Raw genomic sequence first — 6673 nt, 5'->3', positions numbered from 1 at the left:
GGGAGAGGGAGGGGGAAGGGAGGAAGGGAGGGGGAAGGGAGGGAGGAAGGGAGGGAGGGAGGAATATAACTGTGTTTGCTTCAGCAGCATATATAGTAAATTGGAACAATACAGAGAAAATTAGCCTTGTCCCTGAGCAAGCATGGCATGCAAATTTATTATGTTCTATATTTTTAAAGTACCTCTCTCATGTCTGTACTTAGTGGCCTCGGTAATAGGTCACATGGACCAGTCATTAAAATAAAATAAGCCTTTGTCTGCTAAGAAAAGAAAAGAAAAATTATGACAGAGTTGAAAATAGAAAAACAATTTTATATCCTCCTTCATGACTCACATATCTGCTTGTGCCGTGTGCTCCCTCATCATCGAATATCACCCCTTCGTGGTCTCTAATATCCCACATTTTCAGCTTGTTAATGTCTAAGCCTGTTATAGTGGAGGCTCCACATATGAGGAAAATACATTTTTTTTTTCCTTCTGAGTTTCTGGGTAACCTCACATTCTCAATCTATCCATTTTCCTTCAGATTTTCATTTTTCTTTACAGCCGAGTAATATCCCTTTCTGTACAACTACCATGTTTTCATTATTCATTCATCTGCTGATAGACAGCTAGGCTGATTCCTTCCTTGCTCTCATAAACGTAGAGCAGAAACAAACATGGGTGTGCAAATATCTCTATGGTCAGATATGGTCTTCTCTGGATATATGCCTAGGAGTAAAGTAGTTGGGTTCATGTGGTGGTTTTTCTTCTTCTTCTTCTTCTTTCTTTTTTTCTTTTCTTTTCTTTTTTCTTTTTTTTTTGTTGTGTTGCTATTGTTTGTTTTGTTTTAAGAAAAGGTTCTGAGCTGGGTATGGTGGCGCACACCTTTAATCCCAGTACTCAGGAGGCAGAGGCAGGCGAATTGCTGTGAGTTCGAGGCCAGCCTGGTCTACAAAGGGAGTCCAGGACAGCCAAGGCTACACAGAGAAACCCTGTCTAGAGAAAAAAAAGACAAGGTTTCTGTGTGTAGCCTTGGCTGTCCTGGACTCATCAGGCTGGCCTCGAATTCACAGAGAACTGCCTGCCTCTGCCTCACAGAGTCTGTCTTTCTTTTTCTTTCTTTCTTTCTTTCCTTCTGTACATGTTGAATGACTCCATAGAAGTGTAATTGACAGTGAACACGTGATGCCCTGGGAAAGCTCCCGTGCCTTCAGAATGCCCGTTGTAACTACTCAGAAGTTTGCTGAGATGCAGAGCTTGAGATTGGGTATGTGTCTGAGTGGCTTTTTTTTTTTTTTTTTTTTTTTAATATTTATTATTATGTATACAGTGCTCTGCTTGCATGTACTCCTGCAAACCAGAAGAGGGCACCAGATCACATTACAGATGGTTGTGAGCCACCATGTGGTTGCTGGGAATTGACTCAGGACCTTTGGGGGAGCAGGCAGCGCTCTTAACCACTGAGCCATCTCTCCAGCCCTGAGTGGCTCCTTTTGTCTAGCTGTGTGGTATTTTTATTTGTGAGTTTGTTACAAAAAAAAATGATCTTTCTAAAGAAGAAGAGCTGTGGAAGCCACACCTGCCCGGTCTATGCCTCCTTGTGCCTGGACCACTGGCTTTCATCTCTTCTCTCTTGTATCAACATAACATTTAGCCTCTCTGCTACCCATCAGTTTTCTCCTCTGTAAAGTGGGGTGAGGATGCTAACCAGCTCCTAAGGCTATGATGGAAGTCACATGAGCAAATAATTCCTACAGAGTGCAGAAAGCTAGCTGTGTCTGGCGCACACTAAGCACCCAGCCCACGGCAGATACATCTTTTCCTAACTCCATTTAGTAGCTATGAAAACTAATTGTGGCTCAGAGTGGGTAAGTGGCTTGGCCAAAACCTATCTGTTTTAATAAACAGCTGTGCAGACAGACATTTAAACGCAAGTTTCTGACCATAAATCCAGCCTTGTTTCCACCCCAATCGTCCTCTGAGGGCATTGTTATGAAAGGCAGTAAAGGTTGACAGATAGTGCTAGGCAGTGATGGAGGAGGGTCTGGTAGCACCCGAAGAGACCAACAACACCAAAATCTAAGCTAATGTTTGTGATTAACACAAAAACTCAGTGTGCATAGCAGAGTGCAGTCCCAGGGTCACGGAGCCAGCCAGCCTTTCTCCCAGACAGCGTGGAGCCCAGCACAGAGCCGTTGGAGAGCAGTGGGTGACTGAGAGGTAAATTACACCAGCCAGCAAAAGCCAGCCCAGCTCCAAGGGGCAGGAACTAGGGTGTTCTTTTGTTTGCACACTGAGAAGCTTTGTAACTGAGGACACTGGCTCCTTGCAACAATCTCTCCTTTCTGAGTATAGTGACCTCAGGTGACCAGGTTTTTTTTTTGTTTTTTTGTTTTTTGTTTTTTTAATGTAGCTTGTGGTGAGCAATTTTCTCCATATCTCCATCATGGTCACATTCCTCTTATCTCTGTAGCCTTCATCCGATCTCTCAAGAGTCATTTTATTAATATGTTTAGAGATTGTTTATGCCTGGTGGGTAAGAATGACGTTAGTCTACATTGGCAGTTCTCAACCTGTGGGTCACAAACTCTGGAAGGGTCTCATATGAGATATTTACACTATGATTCATAAAAATAGCAAGCTTACAGTTATGAAGTATCAACAAGATAGTTTTATGGTGGGGTGGGGGCGGGTCACCACAACATAAGGACTTGTATTAAAGGGCCGCAGCGTTAGAAAGGTTGAGAGCCACTGGTCTTCGAAAAAATGTTTTGTTAAAGGCAAAAAGGAGCCCACACATAAGTATGTGTGGGGTGATTTAAACGGGGTCAGATGCTAAGTTGGATGCTACAGAGATGTGGGTGCTTCAACAGGCTTTGAGGAACCCCACAATTTTACGTGGTCCCGAAAGGACATGCACCAAATCATCGGTGATCCTCTTCGGCTGAGGGGGAGAGGTCAGGGAATGGGAGAGTTCATTTCTAGCATGCACTTCGCCTCAGGTTTACCATGCACACTGCCAGGATGGACCACAGCTCTCTGTCTTCCTGTCTCAGCCTCCCAAGGGCTAGGTGTATAGGTGTGCCTCACCACATGCCTCTGTCATTCGATTTTCAAATGCAGGGAACTGTCTCTGTTAGGGTTTCTATTGCTGTGGTAAACACCATGATCATAAGCAACCCGGGGAGGAAAGAGCTCATTCTACCTCAGAAATCACAGCCTATGTTCAAGCAAAGTCAGGACAGAAACTCAAGGCAGAACCCGGAGGCAGGACCGGAAGCAGATGCCATAAAGGAACACTGCTTGTTATGGCTTGTTCAGCCTGCTTGCTTCTTCCTCCCTCCCTCCCTCCCTCCCTCCCTCCCTCCCTCCCTCCCTTCCTTCCTTCCTTCCTTCCTTTCTTTTTTTTGGGATGTGTGTGTGGGATTTCAAGACAGGGTTTCTCTGTGTAGCCTTGGCTGTCTTGGACTCACTATGTAGACCAACCTGGCCTCGAACTCACAGAGATCTGCCTGCCTTTGCCTCCCGAGTGCTGCGATTAAAGGCGTGCACCACCACTGCCAGGCTCTCAGCCTGCTTTAGTATATACCACCCAGAACTACAAGTCTAGTGGTGGCACCACCGACAGTGAGCTGGGCCCTCCCACATCTGTCATTAATAAACAAACAAACAAACAAGCGTGGTGGCACACGCCTTTAATACCCACACTCGGGAGGCAGAGGCAGGCAGATCTCTGTGAGTTCGAGGCCAGCCTGGTCTACAAAGAGAGTTCCAGGACAGCCAGGGCTGTTATACAGAGAAACCCTGTCTCGAAAAACCAAAAGAAAAGAAAGGGGGAGGGGAAGGCCCCACAGACTTGCCTACATGTCAGTCTAATGGAAGCAGTTCCTTAACTGAAATTTCTTCTTCCCAGATATGGCTAGGTTTGTGTCAAGTTGACACACAAAAAAACCAACCAGCACAAAATTACTGCTGAGCCCTGACGACAGGGTTAGGGGCTCCCAGGAGCTGTCTGAGTGGCTATGCCTCTGACTCGTTTGCTCTCTCAATCTCCTGCCTTCCCCCACTACCAGCAACAGAAGAGAACATTCTGTTCTGCGTTGTGAGTCTGCACTGTGACCTCCTTTCTGTAGCGCGGCCATTACAATAGGAGTTCATCAGAGCTAGTGACTATCTCGTAAATGAACGGATGCTTGCATGGGTGGGGGGAGGGCCTGACTCTTTTTCATAATATATGCCCTGGTTTAGAGCCACAACAGGGCAGAGCTTTACACTACTCATGTAATGGTTCAAGGGCAGCGAGCTGAAAGCAAATCAGAAACTTCTTCATGTTTTGTTCAAAGCCCACTAACACTTTGACATGTATTAAATGTTAATAAGCAGCTATCTGGGTCAGTGGGTTAAGTAATAACTGTGGAGGAAGGTGAGAGGTGAAGAAATACACGGAAATTACATTCGAGGATGGCTTGGCTCGCCAGAGCGAAACTCTGTATAATAGCATGCTAGTGATTTAGCCAGGCTGTCTTTCCCCTTCCTCACACAGCAAGCTCAGGACACTGATAGCATTCTCTTTGCTCGGGCAGCTGCCGGCCCTGGTGAAATTTGGGAGTACTGGGAAGGACTCAAGAGCTTGCATACAGGTCACTGTCCTCTTGTTACAGAAGAAAATCACTTTTTTTTTTTTAGAGAAAACATTTGGGAGCTGATTACACTTTGGGGGCCATTCTTCCTCTCCCTTTTGTATTTTGCCCTCCCCTCCCCCATTTTTCTGAAGTTCAACAAAAGGAATACAGGTTTTTGTGAGCACAAAATTGCTGCTCCTGAAAGCTGCATCAATGATGATGATGGTGATGATAGTAACAACTATTCTTCTTTTTTTTTTTTTTTAATTTATTATGCACCAGATCGATTCTTAAAGTCAGAGGTTTGGGCGGGGGTGGGGGTGGGGAATAGGGGTGGGTTGGGGTGGGGAATAGGGGTGGGTTGGGGTGGGGTTTCCCACCAGGGAACATTTGGCAAATACATCTGTGCCACTTTGAATTGTCAGGACTAGGAGAGAAGGAGCTGGGAACTGATACAGGCAGTGAGTGGAGGAGCGAGGAACACTGCTCAACTCTCTCCAAAGCACAGGGCAGCCACCTAGAGCAAGGGGTTGTCTGCCCCAACACTGTCAGTTTCAAAGGTGATGAAGCCTACTGTTGACAAACTGACTCTCTCTCTCTCTCTCTCACACACACACACACACACACTCACACACACACATCACATCATATATACACATATGCACACTTATACACACCTCAAAGACTATTGTTTTCATTTGCAGAGGTAGATACCAGAGCGTATAAGGTCAGTAGGCCACTCGGAAGCTCCCAGTGGCAGAGTAGTTTCCAGTCTAACCCTGTCTGACCCCTGTCTGCCTCACCCGAGGGATGGACTTATGAGCAGGTGGTCTCTGACCAAGCCTTTGCTTTTCACGTTAAATAACAGGCCCACGCACAAACAGTCCTCATGTCCACCAGTGTCCTCTTCCAGAAACTTAAAAGCAGATGACTCCAGCCCTGCCTCCTTTAGCTCAAAATATAGTTTCTCTCACCTGTGCAAATAAATAAATAAATAGATAAAATGGAAATGAAACTTTAAAATGAAAATGTCGACTCTGTGTCACTTTTCCCAATGGAAAACCTTCTGATGCCGGATTACTTTTATTAAGGTAATATTGGTCTATAATTAGGAATAGTAATATTTAATAAAATATTCATAAAGGAGTTTGTGAGTAGTTCTCCAACATAATAAAAGTATTAACAAGATAGTGAAATATCAAGTTCAGCCTTTCCTTTGCTGTGGGTGACTGCCCTGTGTTTTAGGGAAAGTTGAGTAGTACCCATGGGCCCTGGCCCATTCGCTAGATACCTGCATCGCTTTCTCATGCGGCTTCTCTCTGAGCCCTGACAGTTCAAAATGTCCCAGGGCATTGCTAAGTGTTGCTGCCTTTTCTTCAGCCATGCACACTGGTGGCAGAAGGTCCCACGCTATGTGAAATTCATGAAATAGTCCCATATCTCCTTTCAGCTGTCACTTTCCATAGTCAGGAAGTGGAAGGCTAAGTAACATCTGTAATAGAGCCATGTACCGACCCCAAACGCAGCAAAAAGACACTTCACACAGCTGTAATTGTGTTTTCTACTGAGGAGCTCTCTTTTCCCCAAAGGACTGTCATTGCTAGATATTACCCCAAATCATCTGTTTTCTGTCAGGCAGAAACAGGTTCCCTACACAATGAACCAAAGTGAGCAGGATGTGAGCGCACCCAGTAGTTATCTCAGAGGCCATGCCTCCTTTACCTCCCCATAGCCTGTCGTAATTAGATGCCCTGCTTAGTGTGACATCTCACTTCATGGTTTCCATTCTGCACTCAGGAGACAGAAGCAAGTGGATCTCTGTGAGTTCAAGGCTAGCCTGGTCTAGACAGAAGTTTCCAGGACAGCCAGGGCTAACCCAAAAAGCAAAAAATGAAAAGAAAGAAAGAAAGAAAGAAAAAGTAGTTTCTGTGCAGCCCCAGTCACTTCCGGAAGCCCCATATCTGTCCATTGTGTGGTTGAAAGCTAACAAGTGATGCAGGATTTGTTAACAGGCAGCGAAAGCAAAAGACAAAATATAGAAGGCCCCAGGAAATTCATATATTCAAGGA

The 6673-nt window shown here is 45.3% G+C and overlaps 1 pseudogene; it reads left to right on the top strand.

The window, feature by feature from the left end:
- Nucleotides 1-75: 75 nt before the first annotated feature.
- On the top strand, nucleotides 76-175 carry LOC127211103 (uncharacterized; annotated as a pseudogene).
- Nucleotides 176-6673: the final 6498 nt, after the last annotated feature.

Source organism: Acomys russatus, chromosome 28 (genome assembly GCF_903995435.1).
Source record: "Acomys russatus chromosome 28, mAcoRus1.1, whole genome shotgun sequence".
NCBI lineage: Eukaryota > Metazoa > Chordata > Mammalia > Rodentia > Muridae > Acomys > Acomys russatus.
Note: the sequence above shows the minus strand (reverse complement) of the source record. Positions and strands in the feature narration are given on the sequence as shown.